The 19,981-nt window shown below is 41.3% G+C and overlaps 1 protein-coding gene across 3 annotated transcripts in view; it reads right to left on the bottom strand.

Annotated features, from left to right (window-relative positions):
* Fas3 (fasciclin 3) overlaps positions 1 to 19,981 on the bottom strand; it is a 344,259-nt gene that overhangs the window by 218,568 nt on the left and 105,710 nt on the right. The gene's annotated exons all lie outside the window — the stretch shown is intronic.

Below are 19,981 nucleotides of genomic sequence, written 5' to 3'. Positions count from 1 at the left end.
TTTTGCTATTTGGTTAAGCGTTTGTTAAGTAAGTTCAGGATTCTATATTTTACTTACGTAACTCGCTTGTTCGTGATTCGCTTCGAGAAATTAACTCTAAAAATCGACAAAGATAGCGATGCTAGTTGACCGGCAAAATCGCAGCCAATTGATGCAACACTACAAACAACAATATCGTACAATGTCGTACATCCACGTGGACATTTTTATAACGGAACGATGTCTAGTCGCCGCTTCGTCTTCCTGAAATATCATCGTCGTGAAAAGAAGCCTTTGGAGCGTGCGAAAAGAGATTGGTCCGGCCGTGACGCTCCAACCACGCGTACGTGTGTTACGTGTAGGCGTGCATCGAATGCAAATCGATACGTGGAAGAGAAAGCGGATCGAACGAAGAGAGCTCGTCGAGACGGACAACGGAACGAGATCGTAATGGCGAAAGGAAATGGTCCAAGCAGATGCGATGTTTGCCAGCCGCCCTTAGCTCGATTCACGCCACTGCCCCTTTCACGGTGTTTCCAAGCCCGGGGGATCATTCGATCGCCGACAGAGGCCAAAGCGTTCGGAAAATCTATCGTTGATCGTTTTTGGACCCGGCCGCCGCTCGATTTCACATCAAGGAAATGAGTTTCCTCGCGCCCGATCCGTGAGACCGTCGATTTCTAGCGTTCGCCACCATTTTACTCTTACCGAACGGAAAAATGGCGCGGAACATTTTCGATCTACGTTTTTACGAATGTGTCTCTCCGCGTCTCTTGAACAAATATTGCTCGTCGTCACGATTCCTTTTTAGCGTCGATCGAATCGTATCTTTTTACTGCAATTCTAAATATTATTGACCATGTTACATTGAACGTTCTTCGCTTATCGTTGTGGAGGAAAATTGCGGTTAAGTTGATTTGAAACTGTATAAATCCGATGGAAAATTGTATAATGTAGAACGGAGAAACTAGGTCTTTGATTCGTTACAAAACACATTTCTTTACAAATGATTAACTGTACGGCATTGTTTCAACAAGTTACTTCGAAAGCAGCCAAGCTTGAAATTCTGAATCCGCTGAGTTAGTTTTAACGCTAAACAGAACCGTGAAATAACGTTCTCGTGTAAAGCGCAACATAATCAATTGATTATCGCCAAATATTCAGGGTATTTCGCGTAATCTACAGTACACAGACTTTTAGTCGACGGGTTTTATTTTCGCGTTACCTTAGCCGGTAACGTTATTACGATCGTCAAAGCGGTATTAAAGGTTTTACGACGCGAGGCAGGAACAGGGGCAACTATAGAAGAGAGAAATTGAGAAAAAAGTAGGAAACCATTGAATCGAATTGTTGGCAAGTTGCCAATATACCGATATTTCGAGTACGTACGGTGATTGAAGCACGAGAGCCCGTTATCATACATTATGCGTGAATTCTGATTAATACATGCGCTGTTTGCCATTCAATCTACCGAATTTATCCATTAGAGCGAATAGAATTTTTCGTGGAATGACTCGTGCGTATTTACCAGAATCTCCATGAAGAAAAAAAGGAAAACATCGATTGTATCGTCGATTGTGAATAAAGCGAGCGCGTAATGTTGTGTTAATGAGAAGAAAGATAAAATAAAATAAAATAAAAGGGGGCCGCAGGATGAAAAATACGAAGAACGACCCTTGACAGGTTCGAATGGAAAGAGAGAAAATACATTTTCTGGCACAAAGCGTGAAGGCTAGTTAAACAAACGCCAGGGAAAATAACAGGTTGAAATTTATGTTCGAAATAACCGATCCTTCGGGATTTATTTAGCAGCGAATTACAAATTCGTAATTAAAGGTTGTACGCTCGCAAGCAGGAAAAATTTTAATGGAAATGCTTCTTAACAAAACGTTTGCGCCACGCTTTTATAGATCATAACGGACTTATAATTGAATAAATCAAACGAAACGGTTGTTTCCTCAGAAACTTTCAAACGTTACTGCAGAATGTTGTTATAACAAAATTCTCCAAAAGATGTAATTTAAATAATTAAATGTAATAATTCCAGAGAGACCAGGTTAATTTCAAATTATTTTAGTACATGCTTTGTATTTTCCATTGAAATTAACGTTATTGAATACATTTTACAATGTTTTCTGCCTCAGAATAATTTCGAAACCCATTCTTTGCCAATAATTATATTCTTCCTATGTATTTACTAATTAAAGTGAATTTTCTTCGTAGCATCGGATAAAATAATTTGAAAAGATCCACCGTAAATCGCCAATTAAAAATTCTACTTCCAAAAATCTTCTTAGTCAGACTTATTAACACATCCTAAATGTACAACGAATCGTCGAAATCTGAAACATCGTGAACGGAATTCAGCTACGAATAATATTTAGAGAACGACCATACACCCGTCTGTATATAATGTGTGTGTGTGTATGCAAAGCCTGTTCGAGATGGTGTCATGAATTTAAATTTCCACTAATTGGGACCGCGGTTAAGGCGGATCGACTAATTGCTGTTCGATTCCCGACGAGATCTCCGCGTGGTAGTATGTTTCCTCGAATAATCCGACAATGATTCTTCGATCGACCGCTTCGATGGGATTCAACGATATCGCGGCAGATATTAATTCACGTGCAACGCTTTCCACGGTATTGAACGCGATGTTTATAGAAATATATCTAGCTGCATGAAACTAACGAGCACCGTGCGTGATCTGCCGATGTTCTTCATCGTATAAATCCCTTGAAATAATGATAACGTCTGTATCATTACTCCGCTGCAAATATATCTGCGATTTCTTCCCCGAGAAACGAATCCCCTGGATTTATGTGGTTTTAGAAAATTGACAGGATAATAACGAAGATTTGTTGAAAACCATCTTTCCTACGGTAGATTTCAGGATTTTTTCGCTGCCGGCTGTCGCTTTGTACAATTCTGGATAATGACAAACGCTTTAAACCGTTACAATTTCCAGAGGATTTCTCCACTGGATATAGCCATATCCTAAATGAAAAAAAAGTAACGCGATCAAATGCTGAATGCTTCTTTATCAAGGATCAGTCACGCCAAGTTTCTAAAAGATAGCAATCTTTTTATCAACTTCGTAATCGTCAAAGTTAAACTACGAATCTAGATGTTGCCCTGCGATATCCTATAAGCTTTTGCTGCAATTAAGGCGAGTAATATAAATCCGTAATGACCCAGACGCTTCTGTTTTCCGATCGTCGGTTTTTCGGCCGTAAATTAGATGGTAAAATTAAAACGACGAGATGCGGCGCAACGCAACGGTTGGAAAAGGGAAAGATCGTATTGAAATAGGCCGTGGTGGCGCGTGATCTCGAAAGGGGAACCAAGCGAGAGAATCTCTTTCCACGTGTCATTTTCAGTTTTCGGTTCGCCGGTTATCTACAGCTCGGCTAACTAGAATTCTCGTTCAAGTGGATCTAAATCGTTCGTTCTCTTTTTTCTTCTCTCCCTCTTAGCCCGGCGCCGGATTATCCGGCCAACCAAAAAGAGCTTCACCGAATCGCTTTTAAGCCCAATTATACCTAGAAAATGGCTTCCGCTGCGTCTAATTACCAACCAGAAGCTTCCGCTTATTCGATATTTCTGATATTCGCGGTCGTTCGCGAGAATATTATCTTTGATGTTTGCTTCCGAAACTGGCGAGATATTTTATAGAATCTATCATCTACATATGTTTTGCATATGACGATCAATGATGCTTACATCTCTTTTTTTTTTTTTTTATTAATTTTAATTTTGTTCTTTGAGATATTTCTCTTTACCAGCGTGAGAATCTACATCGCGCTTGACAAAGATTAATTGGTGTCAACGTCATTCTCTTTATACTTAACTAGCAGGCTGACCGCAGCTTCGGCCGTACCATATTTCTTTCTATGACGATCTTTGTTTAGTATCCTCTGTTCGAGCACCACCTGGGAATTCAATTTCGAAAAACGCTTTTATTCGCAAACACGAGTTTATTCACTTTTAATGAGGAGTTTCTTTGCCGAATCCCAAAATCTCCAGCTTCAATGGATGAGGAGATACGGTTATTCTTCGAGAAAACAACTCACTTCTTTTTCATCCGTACAAGGACTGAATTTCAAAAGACACTGAAACACGTGTTTGTTTATTTTTCATGAGAAGTTCATATGCCGAATTTCACGTTCTCAACTTTAGTAACTCCTAGGATATTGGTATCCCCTATAAATAACTTTTCCCCATTTTTTACACCGGTTAGGATCCGTATTTCCAAAAATTCTTCCTTGTGTCATACCCACGTCATAAAGAAAATATAAATATGAATGAGTGAATCACGTTTGCATTTTAGATGTACGTGAAGATTAAGACGCAAGTAATACGAAGGTAGAAATTTAACCTGACCTACGACAAAGCCAATAAAAAAAACTTCTCTTGCTTCCGTCAAGGATCATGTTACAATACTCTTCCAGATCAATGTAATTGTTTCTAAATCATTAACCACTCGATTCTTACTACGTTCTGTTCGGAAGAAATTCAAAGTATAAACAGTATCAAGACACAAATGGGGATTTGCCGCGATGGCGCGCAATAAAGCCAAGCAAGATTTTCCTTAATCCTATAAAAGATCATGTAGTCTTATGGCAGTCATTAGCTCGCTTTTTTCGCGACATTGTCGATATAGTCGCGTCCTTACGGCCCTGTAAAATTATACAGCTGCAGTTTGGCGTACGTGGCACGTGTGCACGCATTATCGAAGAAGCATTATGCAAACTTTCTTCGAAAACAATTACCGGTCGCCCCGGACGACGATACCCTGGGGGGTGAAATTTTCCGCGAAAGCACCATGCATCTACATATAAACGCGTTTACGTGACCGCGTTTAATTTGCCCAGGTTCACGATCAGCTTGTTTCCTATCAATCGGTTTCGATTCGCCCTTCTTCCAACGTGAAATTTTATCATTTCTCCGCACCATCGTATAAATGTTTATCGCCAATTTATACAACGTGTGCCACACTTTCCTGTCCAAGCCTCGCCTATATCATCTACAAACAACAATGAATGTGAACTGAAATATCGCGCAACAAGAAGTCCATAAATTCTTCGTTAAAAAACTACAATAAAAATATGAAATAAAGAACATATCGGGTACAGAATACACTCTTCGATAGAAGACAGAAGTTTTATTGGCTTTGTCGATAGACGAAGGTGTGTTAAGTATACTTACCAAACATATATATACCATGATATAGTCACTTATCATATAACCTATCGTCTTTGTTTGTTCCAATATCAAGGATTAAATATTGCGACACTTGCAATTAGTCGGAGCGATAAAATAATTGAAAGAACATTGGAACACCGAAGTCCTGGAAAATTGGTGACTCGTGACAGCGCTGCATAAAAGGTATCATTTCTTCGTGGAATAATTGCGCATCGAATTTTACGACGTGGATACTTTAACAACCGTCGAGCCAATTTCGATGGTAATAAAACGTGTCATAAATATTGATTCGTCTAAAGCCTCTGGCCGATTCTTATAAAACGATGGTCCAGCAAAGAATCCATATAATCCTTTGGAAACTTTTATTTCGCTATTATTGAGCTCGCTCATCTCTATTCGCCACGACGGATTTTTATTCGTCCTGAACCAACTTTAAAAACGTTCGCAGCTTTTTCGCGGCGCTAACGTAAATTTACTGCCGACCACCGCTGTCCGGATCAATAAATCCTCAAAACGTTTGAATGCCAGGTTAATAACTAGCAAACTACCGGTACGGATCGATATTTCTCTCGCGATCGCTCGTAAAAAGTGCCACGAGTTTGTCTACTCGAACCTCCAGTGGGTAACAATTGACCCAATTAACGGCGTGCATGGTTCAGGCTTCGTTCGAGCATGAAGACTCGCAACGAAATAAATTCTTACGACGTATCGAGGCCTCTTGCGCAAGGAAACCATCGCCGTACTACATGCGCTCGCGTTTGGCCTTCTACGTCTTCTGGATACCGAGCTTTTTGTTTTTGTAGCGAGCGTTCTATTTGAATCGCAGGAAACAACGAGAGAAATGGTAGTAGCGTTGTTTCAACAGTACGTTTTCGACGATGGAGATTGAAACGTGAGAATAGAAAACTTTCCAGATTCGAATTTCATTTTGCTGTTAAAATGCATCCGCTTTTAAAAGTTTCAGTCGGACAGTTATAAAATTAGTTTTGGTTTAGCTTCAGCAGTTATAAAATTAGACGAGAATAAAAGTATTGTACGATAAAAGCAATAAGATATCTTATTTATACAATAACACGGAAACGCGGACGAAAATAGTGGATTCTATTCTGATACATCATCGACTTATTTAAAACTTCGTGTCTCTTTCTTCAGGTTTTTGTCCAAGTTTCACTAAGAATAGATGGCTTTAGAATTTTGAGCAGAGGTGTAAACGTCTGAAATGTTAACATATAAACTATTTCATTCGTTTTCGCCATAACAAAAATAGACGGAATCTGAATAAAACATGTATACCGTATTAATTTCGAGTGATCGACGAGCTCCAAGCAAAACAGAAAATTTCATTCAGAAAAGTTTCATGTAGCGAAATTCGCATAAAATAGTAATTTTACGTTGAGAGCTAACTCTCGTATTCGAGTAGTTGCTGACACCAGGGTGTCGGCCGAATGACAGGCTTTTCCTGTCTTTACGACAAATCCGATCTAGCGGTCGCCTCTAGCGGATCTGGCTTAGTCGTAAATGCGGCGCGTTTAGACGCTGCCGGTTGAATTACACGATGGATGCGGGTGCCAAACAAGGGATGTAACTGCTCGGATTCCTGGGATTGCAATTGCATAATGCATCTCGCCGCGGAGTGTCGATCATTTGGCGCGAACGCGTCTACCAGTCCAACGGATCGTCGATGGTCCACTACTTGTGGTGAAACGAAATGGAGATCAATGCGAATCAAATATTACGAGTAGCTTCTGATCGATCGAATTATGCAAATAGATTATGAAATAGTTCCAATATTAATGCAGACCAAATTTTCGATCAAACACTTTGCTAAAATTTCACAGTTTCAAGTGTGAAACAGGCGCATCGTTCCAACTATACCTTTTCTTCTAAAACATTATTTGTCGCCGCTTTCACACACATAAATTTTCCATCCCTTTGTTAACTGATGGATCAAATCAACAGATCATTTTCCTATCATCGACCTTCTTCCAGATATTCGCACAAAGAGAGATCGTTGAGTGAGATACACATAGGATTTCGCAATTGTCCAGAAGATTACTCATCGAGCACGTCGATCCTTTTTTTCTATCGGCTATCAATTTTCCAAATGATTCGAAAGTAGCTCGTAAATTGCCTATGAGTATCTACATTCGAGAAACTTCCTCGTACAGCTCCTCCTGTAATTAGTGAAACTCGTTTACACCGCAAGACAGGTAGTTTCGTGACGGAATCGTTATAACGATCTTTCTCGACGTTTCTGTACCTGAACCTGTATGTAAGCTGTGTAGGAGGAGTGAAATGGTGTGAACGAGGTAGCAGGCCAGAGAGACGAAGAGCAATTTCTGATGGGCCAAGACGTCGTGGTCTCTGACCACTTTAGGTTACAGAACCTTCGAAATATCGGGCACAGAGAATGCACCTTTCCCCGATCGCGTCATTTCGCGAAACTGCAGACCTATGCATCGAGTGGATACGATTTCTGAGCGTCGACCAGCGCGCGGGATAAATGCAGTTTCGTGGGGTGACTGCATCTAACACCGGCAGGACCATTGAGATTTATTATCCAATTTATGTCGCTATTCGGACCGACGTCGCTTGAAAATAGAACGTTCCCGGGGAAATTAACGCTTCGTTGTAACCAAAGACGAACGACATCGAATATTTCGAATATTTAAGATCGATATATTTAATTAATCGATATACTGATAATCGAATAATAATAAATAATCGACTAATTAACGTATTGTAGATATTTTATGTACTTTTACGTACTTCGCGCGTACTGTACATTTCTACACTATCAAATCTCCATGTACGCTGAGAAGCTCGTAATCCTATAAAACGGTGCACACGTACGAGGTTCACGGTGATCGAGGAACGATGCCGATGCTCGGAAATAATTATAATTGATCCGAATACGCGGCAATCGGCGAAGGTCCATAAGACAGTTCAAAGACTCACACCGACACGCTCCACGAATATTTGCCAACTAACTAGAACAGATATTCTATTACCACCGATTCCGGGGCTTCCCTCGACGCATTTGAAACCTAATCCAATTTCATATCCAGCGTACGTAGCCCGAGCGTGCATCTCGAGTTCGTCGAACTTTTTCTTCTTTCTTCGCTCCACGATGGCTATATTTCTCCTTAACGGTATTTGTGTGTTAGCAATTCTACGTAACTTACTCTTTATATATTTCTTTATATATTTTTCTCTTTCCTCTTCTGGTTTTCTCTTTTTTTTTTTTTGGTCAAACTTGAAAATGGACAAAGTAAGAAGAAGTATCATGGTAAGACGTCGGTGACCCAGATTTAAGTAACCGTTTTGTTCGTATATATTCGAGCAAAGAAAGGGACAAAGAAAGAGAAACGATCCACAATTTACTAATCTGCAAGAATTGATTGAGCGGTTAGCTGACTGAGAGAATACCAACTTCTAGTATTTAGCTCTTCGTATTTCTCGTTATCTTCCATTACTCTAAAAAAAAAAAAAAATTCCTCCAATAAAAGGAATTAACGGCGGCAACGTAATGTATTTACGGGCCAGCCAGACTAATTAATCCCATTAAAGCACGTCGATCCTGTCGCCCTTCTTTCGTTCGCAGAATAATCACGTTCGTAGGTATCGAGAACAAGTGCCACGACCAGCCGTCCGTTTCTTTTCTATCTCCGAAGATCGACCGATCCGCGCACCCGATGGAAAAACAATCCAGCGAGTTTGCTCTGGTCGTTAACGCCGGTGAAACGAGACTCTGGTGCAGCCGCCCGCCGGGAAAATTCATTCGATTGTCAGAAAAGTTTAAAACGACTTGTCACGGGCCGAGCGACGCCCGTGCGTCTTAACTGCTTCCCTGTTTCGAGGACTTCGAAATCCTTCGAGGCAACTCGACGACATAATAACGACAATTATCGTTATAAGTTCGTGCGAGCAACTTTCAACGAACTCACCGTTTAATTTGTCGACGAGGCTCGCAGACGAGGTATACGAAATAGCCGGCGGTACGCAAAATTTTTCGTGGCAACTTTCTCATCTCGGACTGTCGAGAGAACATTTCTCCTCTTTTTCTCTTTTCTTCTCGTTTCTAATTTTTTTTTTCTCCCTTCCCTTCCTCTACGTCGCAAATTTCGTGTACAAATATCGTAGTAAAAACAGGTTCGTTGAAGCACTCAGTCGCGAGGGACGCAATTTCACGTGAGAAACTTTTCAGAATCGCCGCAATTAACGAAACTCGTTTAGAGCCGCGGGGAAAATCCGCCTGGCTACCGATTAAAATTAAAGCTTCCGGCGAATTTCCGACGGCTGATTCTTCCGGCAGTTTTTTTATCATTTCGAAGGTCGAGATCGACGTTGTGTCTGACGATTTTATTGGCACCGAAACGAGAACGATGCAATTAAAACGTCCTAGGCTGGCGAGAACTGAGAAATTCGTCGCAGTAGATACGCGCGTGACTGGTCAGACGAGGAAAAAAGTATTGAATCGCGGCATTGACTTCGGCTGCGTCTACGAGTTTCGTTCTGGTACTTTTCCACTTGTACTCGTTTCAATTCACGCGTAGTAGGTAACTTTTGTCGGCCGTTCGATTGACATCACGTTTATGATAATGTTTCTGTGTAGCGTATCTCGTTAACGACTGAAAGTACTGGAAACTCTGCTTCCTTTCCATTGCTATTTCCTTCTTTTTTCTTCTTTTTTTATTCGTGAGTTTCAACCAGAATTGGCCGTACTTTCTATTAAATTTCTACCATTAATGGATTAACTGGGCTACGCAGTCGCGCATAAGAATCTCGCATTAGGCTGTTTTATCGTTTCCTCGATAATTCGAGGCATCGTTTAAAACGAAACGACAGAAAAACAAAGAGTATATATTCTTTTATTCTTGAAAGAGGTTACAGGTTTTCTTTAATGTTTCAACGTTTCCGTTTGGCAACCGCTTTCGCGGAATCAGATCTTCTTACGGTAAGAAGCTTTCTCCTCGTAGTTTTACCCATCATCCGCGTAATTAATAATTCAATTTCATTATCCGACGATCGAAGTATCCGGCGAAGAAAGCTTTTCAACCAGCGAATAAATGATAAATCGATTAGAGGTTGATTCGGTGTTTTAGGTGACATCGAGTTTCAACGTAACCACAATTATTGACAGAATATGACGACGAACTTTTAGTTAATTAGAAATGATGATCTTTCTTCTACGTTTAACTGGAAACTCTAAGACAGAAAATACGTCTCATGTTTCACGAATATCCTACGTGTTTCTTTTCCTTATCCATCGACGATACGGTAGGAAATTGCCACCATTAAGAATTGGAAAAGTAAAATGTAACGCGTTAGAAGCTAGAAAACGAGTTAATAGCATACGAATGCACTGGCGTTCTATCGACGTTACACGAGAATTCACCTTATCGCCGTAAATCGCTAGGATTATTCACGAGCTCAGCGATCACGAGGCAAAACAACCGCAATTACACGCTCTGAATCATCGATGATCACTGTCATTCCGTGGTTAATCGAGATCTAAACGTGGAAGCGTCTAATTATTACTCGGTCGACATTTATATCCACGTATTACTCTCGTCTCATCCATAATTACTCCTAATCTTCCTCGAAATATAAATTGCCTCGGGAATACCGCAAATAAACAGCTGGCAGAAGGCAAGATGAAATAAATGGCAAAGAAAATACAACCAGCTTTATTTCGATAAACCTACGTATTGCGAGAATATTAATAAGATAGGAAAATTTGGAAGGAAAGTTTCTTCGTACGACGAGCACTGTCAATTTTCTATCGATTCGATTTCCAAATTTACGACGAGAATGTGCGGCGGTAACGTGATTCTAGGGCAGTAAGATAATCGAAATCCCGTTCGGCAGTGACAGAGCATGAATACTTGGGTATAGGTCAGCCTGACATTATCCACGGCAATCAGAGACACTGTGCGCGCATCACAATTTCGCAAACGTTTACGAGCGGCACGAGCCACTGTAAAATTGATTTCGCAAATGCCCGTAGAACATGTCTCTTCGCACAGTAGTACAACCATTAAAGGTTAGCTGGGTAGAATTTCAGCCGCGTATACGAAGCATTGTTTAACTTGGAAGGAGAAAGAGATCAAGAAACTGCGAGTATCTAATTGTGCTAATAGCGCTAAGAAAATAAAGTTTGCGTGATAATTGGAAACTAATGGAAATAAATAAATGGTCTTGGAATAATGGAACTTTTTTACAACAGAAATTTTTATCGTTGCTATTTAATTGGCAATGTTCTTTCCCGTTAGATATTACATTAAACATTAATCTTGTCGGATTAATTAGACGACCGTTTTATCTTATTAAATGTCTACCATTAACGATATTTTCAAAATCTTCCTACCATTATTGAGTTGCGCAGGATTATCACAGCACCAGTCCCAATTAAACGTACCATCGAACTTTCGTGACAATTCGACGAACTTGTATTGCTTCTGGTAGTACGGGGCCCTCGCTGATCAAGCGCGTTAATAATTGCCCCGGTACAAGCGAAAACAGTTACAGGATGCAAACCACGATTTCCAAGCAACCGACGATCGTGAACTGCGCCCGAGGAACAACCGCGACGTCCACTGTTTGAATAGGGTTAAATTGAATCGTTCGCACGGTCGCGCCATCGTGACAAAGAAGAAGAGAAGACGTCGAAATTCGTGCAAGTTCACCGAATGAACGTCGATGAAACGAAATCCTTTTTTTTCCTGTCTGTCTGTCTCTTTCTCTTTTCCCTTCGTTGTCGCATCGACGAAACGCGATGTTCGGATTTCGCTGACTACGACGAACAGTTTGTCCGGCCGAAATTACGAATGTTGGGCCGTGTTCCATCCGCAGTCAAGAGGAACATATCGATTGACGAAACATCGGACAGGGACTTTGCACCGTGAAATGGATCCCCGCGTTAATGGAGGCTTTCAGCGTGCGCGTAAACATTTACAGGAAATGCATCCTGATTTCCTGCGCGTCGTTAAACACCCTGATCATAAATCATAACGCGTTGTGTATTTATCCTTGAGCTAGTGATGCACAAGGACGATGCTTTTCATTAAATAATTGCCCGTATAGAAAACAACCGAATACGCGATCACGTTCGACCGTGTGGAAATCATTGTCCGCCAGTTTATTTCCGTAATGGATTCCTTTGCTTCGTTTGGTTCATTTGTCTTGGCTTACCTGTAACAGAAAACGGAAGTTCCATTTGATTAATTAACACGATAAATGGAATACGCTGTTTTTGGGCAAAGTAGATTAAATACACACGGTGTTTCGTCTAATTCGAATGCTTTAAACATTTCGTTTGTTGGCGGTGGAAAGGAACGCGGGAGAAATATGTTATTTACTTCGAAAAGCTAAATACCGTAGTATTAAAAAACATTTGTTAAAATATTTGTTTCAACGAGAGTTTGCAATTCCAGAAACTCTTCCAACAAACAATAATTTCCGAAACTCTCGTGTTCTTCATTGCATCGCTGAATCAACAACGTAAGGCGAATAAAATACAATCATCTGAATCAAGAGATAAAACGATGGTTAAATTCTCACTCTCGGATTTGTCAGTCAAAGGATGTCGGATGAACTATGGAGAAATTTTCGCGAGTAAAAAACCATCGACAGGATGGAAATGTTTTCGCGTGTTTAGCATAACTGGAAAACCGATCGAGGATGCGCAGCAGGTAACGAGTCGGTGGCGTTAGATCATGTCCGGATGGCTCGAAAGCTACCACCGGCGCAGCTACACCGACACGGATAAGACCTGGCAGGTGGCCAGCCTTCGAGATATTGCACATGTTTCTTCGGCCGCATTTGCATACCAAAGCCCCGTAAAGTGTGAAACTATTGCCGGCGAAGCCGATCCGTAGATCGCAGATTAAACGGTTGTTCGCGGGCTGCAACCCCTTCGCGCCCATTCTGCTCCGCTCTTCTTCCTCTCCCCTCTGCTAGATTCTCCTCAATTTTCCATCCCCTCATTTATCTACCACGAAAAGAAAAGCTTGACGGAATTATATCCAACGCCCTTACTTGGTTACGCGTTTTTCTTCGAAATACTCACTGCACCGGTAAATGTTTACGCTAGAGATATCGCACATATCTTTCTCAGAGTTTATTATATTATCCGATCGCTTGTTTGCCAGACAAGCTCGTGAATAGAGCCGATAAGAAACCGTTGAGGTTGACTGATTAAGAAACGAGTGGATGAATTTGTAATAGAAAAGTATATTGAAATAATTAAAGGTATAAGTATAAATTTATGCTGATTCAGATCCTTACTCTCTTAGTGTTACTAGACAATGGAATGATAGGGAGCAGGTTCATATATTTAGAGCAAAAGGACATTACCAAAAAAGTACAAGGAACATAAATAGAAATCTGTTTATTAGTTCCTTTGTTCCTAGACCTTGCAATCCAAAACATATTGTATATTCAAGGGTACTATAATATGCACCTTTCCTTATTCAGAATATTTCTACGTAATAGCAGTTTCCAGGTCAAGGATATGCATAAATAAAGATGTAGAGTTTTTCTTGAAGTAGTTACTTCAACGGAAACAAACAGAGAGATAAATATTTCAATGAATTCTATTTTTCAAAATTTTTCTTGGACGTACTCGTCGAATATACGAGATGGTGTGTACGTATGCATATGAGCTTGCTGGAGACATACGACGTTGCTCTGATATATAGTTAAAGTATATCGAAATTCTATTTCTGACAAGCACAGGAACTTTCCGTCCTCATATATATTTAAAGGGTCGACCCTACTATTTTCGTGACGCGTAACCCAAATTTGTTTATATCTGAATTCTATATATGCTCAGAAGTTTGGTCAAAGGCGCATATTTTAGCGTCAGTATATTTATACAACGTGAAAACATCCATTACGTTTCACGACCCATTACGTTCGATTAATTCGTCACAATTTCGCAAGCGTTACCCGAGGCACGCCACAATTAACCACAATTAGCCCTCCCTCTTTCTCTTGGTAACCACGTTAAGAAAGGGTTACGGGATCGCGAGGTGTTGCCGAACGAGCAAACGAAAATCTCTGGCATCGAGCGAGTGCCGGAGACACGCGATCGCATAATGAACGAACGAAGCGTGGTTAGCCCCGTGTTATTCGCGTTAACACGTGAAAGTAACTCGGTGGCGCGGCCCACGATATTTCGTGGTGTTTCACGGCCAGCATATGGTCGTCTCGCCAATAATAGTATCGCAGATACGAGGCGCGATAGCACATGTTAACGTTTCGTATGTAGCGAGATTGGTAGGGAGCTGTTAACAGAATTATATCAAGTCGCTGCGGAGGATCTTCGCGGTCGGCGCCGTTGCTGAGTTATTAGCTGTTTCCCTTCAGAATTAGCAGTAAATTAGCATACCATTAACGCTAGGCTGCACGCACTCGGGACACTCGATAATCCTCTAATCCCCGAGTTTATCTTCGCGTGATCCCATTATCGCCATGTGAAACGGTGTACAAGCCTGTGAGTACGTGTTGCTTTTCGAGCACGAAGAATACTTCGAGTAACGGGAACGTGTGTACGTGTACGTATGATCGTTCGTTTCGCCGGAACTACCGCTTGGTTGGCACCAAGTTATGTTCTTTCCAACGATCCATCACACGCTTCATGGGCGTATCTCTCATCCGGAAGAATTTCCAACGGGTCGAGGTATCTTCTGCCGCACAAAAATTGATTTTTTCGTTCGCCAATGCTATTCCGCGTATCGTCTATTAGGTCATTCGGTAAGTTCGTTTGTCATGCTCGCACGTGAGGATGAATAGTCTCGGTGATACGATTAGAAACGATTGAAAATCGAGCGAATGTTTATGATTAAGAGAATACAGGTAGATATACGACGTCGCGTGAAAATTTGGCTGCCACGTGGTGAAAATATATGTTGTATATGTGAGAAAAAACGAGAGAACTTTGTGTGCGATATTGAAGAATTACGAGTCGTAGCAGCGTAGACTAATAATAAACAGTCCAGACTAAACTGAATTAGTTATTGGTGTTAAATGTTCTTATTTACTCCTGTAACCTCGCTTGGAATGTTCCTAAAATGGCACACCGCTGTGCTCGACAGCCGTAGGGTGGAGTTTCCCAATTTGGGGCTTTTGGCGATTCTACGGTCGTAAATTTAGTTAAGCACCCGATCCACGCTTTACAGAGAAAGATTTGAACGTAAAATTGATTAATGACTTTATAAGTAACGATATAATAACGATAAAATAATTATTTCATAAGTTATTTAATTTACTACATTCATAGGATATCGTATTTTTAATCATTCACGCGCCAAATCACGAAATGTAGGTTTCGAGGTGCACGAAGTGAAGAACATAGGTCAGATGACTTTAAAAGATACACGTATGCCGTAGACATAATCTTCTCCTCTCATCTATTTCAAGATTATGAGGGTTATTTAATGTTCCTTTCTAATGGAAGCGAGTTCCTTTTACGTCTTTCGCACGAAGAAGATAACCTCAAGATAAAGTATACCGAACGTTACATCTATCTTACACATCCTACTTGGTCTTTTTAAATTAAAAACGATATTTAGAAGCGGTTCTAAATGTCACGTTGTCCGGTGCAAGATAACAAATCTTCGAGTCCTGACAATTACGGTATTGAAATTTACAAACGCTAAACGAGATCCACGTAACTTTTCAACATCTACAGGACCATAAATATTTCTTTATCAAGATTGCAGTAGCAGACGCATGTTTTCGTGACAATGCATTAAATACTCTCACCCGCAATACGATAGACCAACACACACGAAACTGCGCAATAATGCGCTTTTTATGCGGAAGACCGTCCAGCTATTTACACGAAATAGTCGCGTTTCAGTAACTTTACGATTATTGTTTCGGTTCGATGACGCTTTACGAAGCACGTAAAGACTATCACAGTGCTGAGAAACAACGACGAGGCCGCCTGATTCTCCTAAGAAAACCTATTAACGCGTTCCATTTTACAGCAGCGAGGTTATCGATTCTCGTTGCACTCGGTGACTACAGGAAATGCCGACGAAGAAACAATAGCGATCATCGTCGTGAATATCCATGAAACATTATTCGAATGGCAACAATACCTTTAAGCCTACTTCCTCTTTCGATACTCGCCCTCTGTTCTTTCGATTCTCCTAACTTACAGTTGCGTAATAACTTAAAGGAAAATATTGCAGGTTAGATAAAGATTTGAGCTCATGGAAGGTACCAAAAATTGCTAGCTTAATACATTTAATCCTAGCAACGACAGATCACATATTGCGATATGTATAATTTTCTGTGCTAGACTAGACTGGCCGAGTAGTAGTGACACACGTATGTGAATATGAGTGTGTGGAAGTATGTGTGTGCGCGGTGTCTCGAAAAACAGATGAATGTAACTGTTCCGTTGGCAGTGTGGTACAGAGGATGGTGAGACAAAGAAAGTGCTGAGACGCGTGCAAATGTATATCGACGAAGATCCTGGAAATCGTTTATTAAATGAATCTAGAACTATTTTAATATGAATTCTAAGTGTAACCTTAGTGTTCCTTTACTTTTATTTCGGCGATTAAGATCCACAATTCTCAACATCACAAATAAATAAAAACTGCTACTCCCACTCTTCCGCGTTATTGCAAATATACAGATACATTTCTCTCGCAAATGAAACTGCAGATGTAAGTCCAATCAAACATCGAAGACATCTCGAAACTTGGAAACATTTCCGTCGTAACGGGTTTACCTGGTAAAATCCCGACGGGAAACCGAGGTATTAATCTGCTTGTAAGCAGGCCGCGCAATTCCTCGTCCCGGAGAATCGTGCTTAATTCGGAAACGTCTTCCGGGAGGGCGTTTGAGGGCGACCAAGAAACTGGATGTTTCTGGCGTTTAGCTCTCCTCGTTCACCTCGAGGTCTACGGGTTGTGAGAGAAGCACCGACGACGACATTGGATGCAATGTGGATGGTGTGGCGAGGCCGCGAGCTCGCGTTACGTTAAGCGAAAGCGCGCTAATTTCGACAGGTAGAGTCCTGGTCGGGTGTATTCAAAGTTTCAAGGTCTCCGCGGGGATGTATTCTGACGACGAGTGGTCAATGCAAATTTTGACCTCTTGAAGCATGAGGTTTGCTGCGCAAGGAAAGTTCAACGAGATGAACGCGGGACACCGAAACGAATCGAAGCGATGCGACGAATGACGATATCGATGTCAAGGCATTGGTCATTGATGATGTACGGCAAAGGCTTCTTCCTCTTTAATTAATTTTAAAATAAGCGATCGATATTACGAAACGACTGGACTGGCATCGTACCAGGGTAGATGAACTGTATCTGTACAATATTTCTGTCTTCCGTTATACCTCGTTACATGCGAATATTCGACAAAGATTTTCCTCCGGAAAGCTTGACAACCTCCATGTCGTGAAATTCGTGCGGTGTACTGCAGCGAGGTGAAGCGTTAATTTTATCCAGAAAGGAAGGGTGTCAGCGCGATGCTAACCCTGGGGACGTAGTCAGGGACGAAATGGACGCGTAACCTTCATCCATCTGCAACGAAGTCGTTGCTGGCAGCAACATTTAACCTGCCATTTCTCTAAACCTTCTTCTTCGCTCTACGCCTCCTCTCCATCTCTCCCTCCCACTCTCTCATTCGCTGTTACCTCTTAACTCGTTTCCGGAAATGGAGTTCAGTCGTGGGTCACGTTCGCCGCTATTTCTCTGGATTGTCGTAATTAGGATTCAGCCCAGTTCGGCTCGGCTTCGGCGAATTTATCCCACTTCCGCCACTCCGACTCTTTCCCCGGGTTTCGACTGCAAGAAACTTCTGTGCCCGCTGTTCTCCGTCTGCCGCGCTCGTTTCTCGTCTCCCTCTTCCACTGGCTCGGTCCTCTTGGAAGGAAGAGGAGGACATCTTCCCTGAGAACGAATCTGTGGGTACCATCTGGTAAGCGAGAAGAGTCGAAACGTGTCTATTCGAGGCACACGTACCAGAAGGATTCACTGCATCTGGCTCCTTATCTCGCGAATAATCCGTGATTTAAGATTCCACTAACGATAACGATTAACTCACGACTCTGTACGTATATCCGTAGGAATTAGGAAACTTTCCGATTTTATGAACTATTCGCCAACTTCACGCGCAATCGCAAGAGAGCTGCGATTCACGCGATGAAACCACGAAAGAAAGACGTAAATAGTTCGTTGCTGATATTAGAGGAAATTGAGCTAGTCGTAATCGATTTTGTCAGTCAGTTCGTGCGTTGCTGGAGATCCTATCCGAAGGAGAAATGCGTGTAATTCGATTAGAAAATCTACGATATATCCGGAATTGTTAATGTTTCGCTAAAACATATTGCAATTTAGGCGTCCCGAATATTAATTACATAAATAATTCAGAGATAGATATGAACAGAAAATAGCTAGAAGAAACGTAATATCGTTTCTAATAAATTAGTTTTCGACGTAAAACTCGAATCTAAACGTCGTATTGTATTGGCGAATCGTCGCAGTTTCTAAATTTGCTAGAACTATTCAATAATAATAATGAAGTTAAATCGATTTAAGGTACAAACCGAAAGTTATCTAATGAGTGTAAAAAGTTAATTCCAGAATATAACGAAAGGCTGATACTCGAGGAGAATAGCATCTGCGTTAAAAGTATTTTTGATGTTCCAAGGAATTGTTAAGTCAGATGTGTATCTAGAGATAAAGCACATGCCGCGTGTGCACGTATCGTTGTACCGTTTGTTTTTCAAGAGTAAATATCGTAGATCCTGAACACGGCATCACCGTTGCCGGGAAAATTTTTCGATCGATACGCAGATTGGAACACCGTAAAATAACGTTTATGGAGAGTATCCGCTTATCGAACATCTTACTCCGGAGGCTTTAATCAAAAACTCTAATCGCGCACGTAATTCTCGTATTCTTCGTAAGGTATGCACACGCTTTTCACTGCTTGGTGAAAATGGTACCGTCTGGATGAGTGAGCGAAGAAATTCTTATGCGTGGTCACGCGATTCTCCAGTTATCACCCTAAAATAAGTCAAGCCTCGTTTGCAAACATCGAGGATAGTTGTTCATTTGTTGGAATTGCTTGCTTTCTTCCGACGATTCCAAGACGAAGATGGTGATCGCAGCGGCTGATAGTTATTATCAAGCCGATGTTCGTTTCTTTGCATCAGAAGGGTAAAAATTATTATGGTGAAAGCGTTGGAAGTGATCTACATTTACAAATATTGTTTGCAAGTGTTCAAATGCTTTCCTGAGCCAGCCGTATATAGCTCACGGTGAATAATATTCGAGTATCTGAAATATCCCTGGAATATATAAATATCTACATTTCCTGGATCTGTTACATTTCCTCGACGAAATCTGCATCGACCTTCCAGATTTCTCGTGCAAAGGCATACGAGAGCGTAGAGGATGAGGAGGATGAAGGTGCTGTATTTCACGCGAAATATATTATCTTTTATGGGTTGCATCTAAGCGGCGCTCTGGCCCTAATGCCTTTTATCCGATAAAGAGCATCAGGTTCGAGGAACGAGGAACAGGTTCGAGAAGCAGAAAGAGCTAGCCAGCTGCGAGCTGCCGTAAATCGTCGAATGCAGGGTCCACTTGAATTCGGAGCAGAATTTCCTGGCTGGTTCCGTAGCCGACGACAGTGAAAAAGCGTTAAACGTTTCCGAGATTTGCGAGTGGTAAAAGGCGGTTATCAAGGGGGCAAGCGATAAGATCGTCGCCGACCGATACACCAGGCTCTCGTTTAAAACTGTTGGTGCCCGATGCAA

Source organism: Bombus flavifrons, chromosome 11 (genome assembly GCF_040668555.2).
Source record: "Bombus flavifrons isolate JBK064 chromosome 11, iyBomFlav1_principal, whole genome shotgun sequence".
NCBI classification, from domain to species: Eukaryota; Metazoa; Arthropoda; class Insecta; order Hymenoptera; family Apidae; genus Bombus; species Bombus flavifrons.
This window is presented reverse-complemented; position numbering and strand designations above follow the sequence as displayed.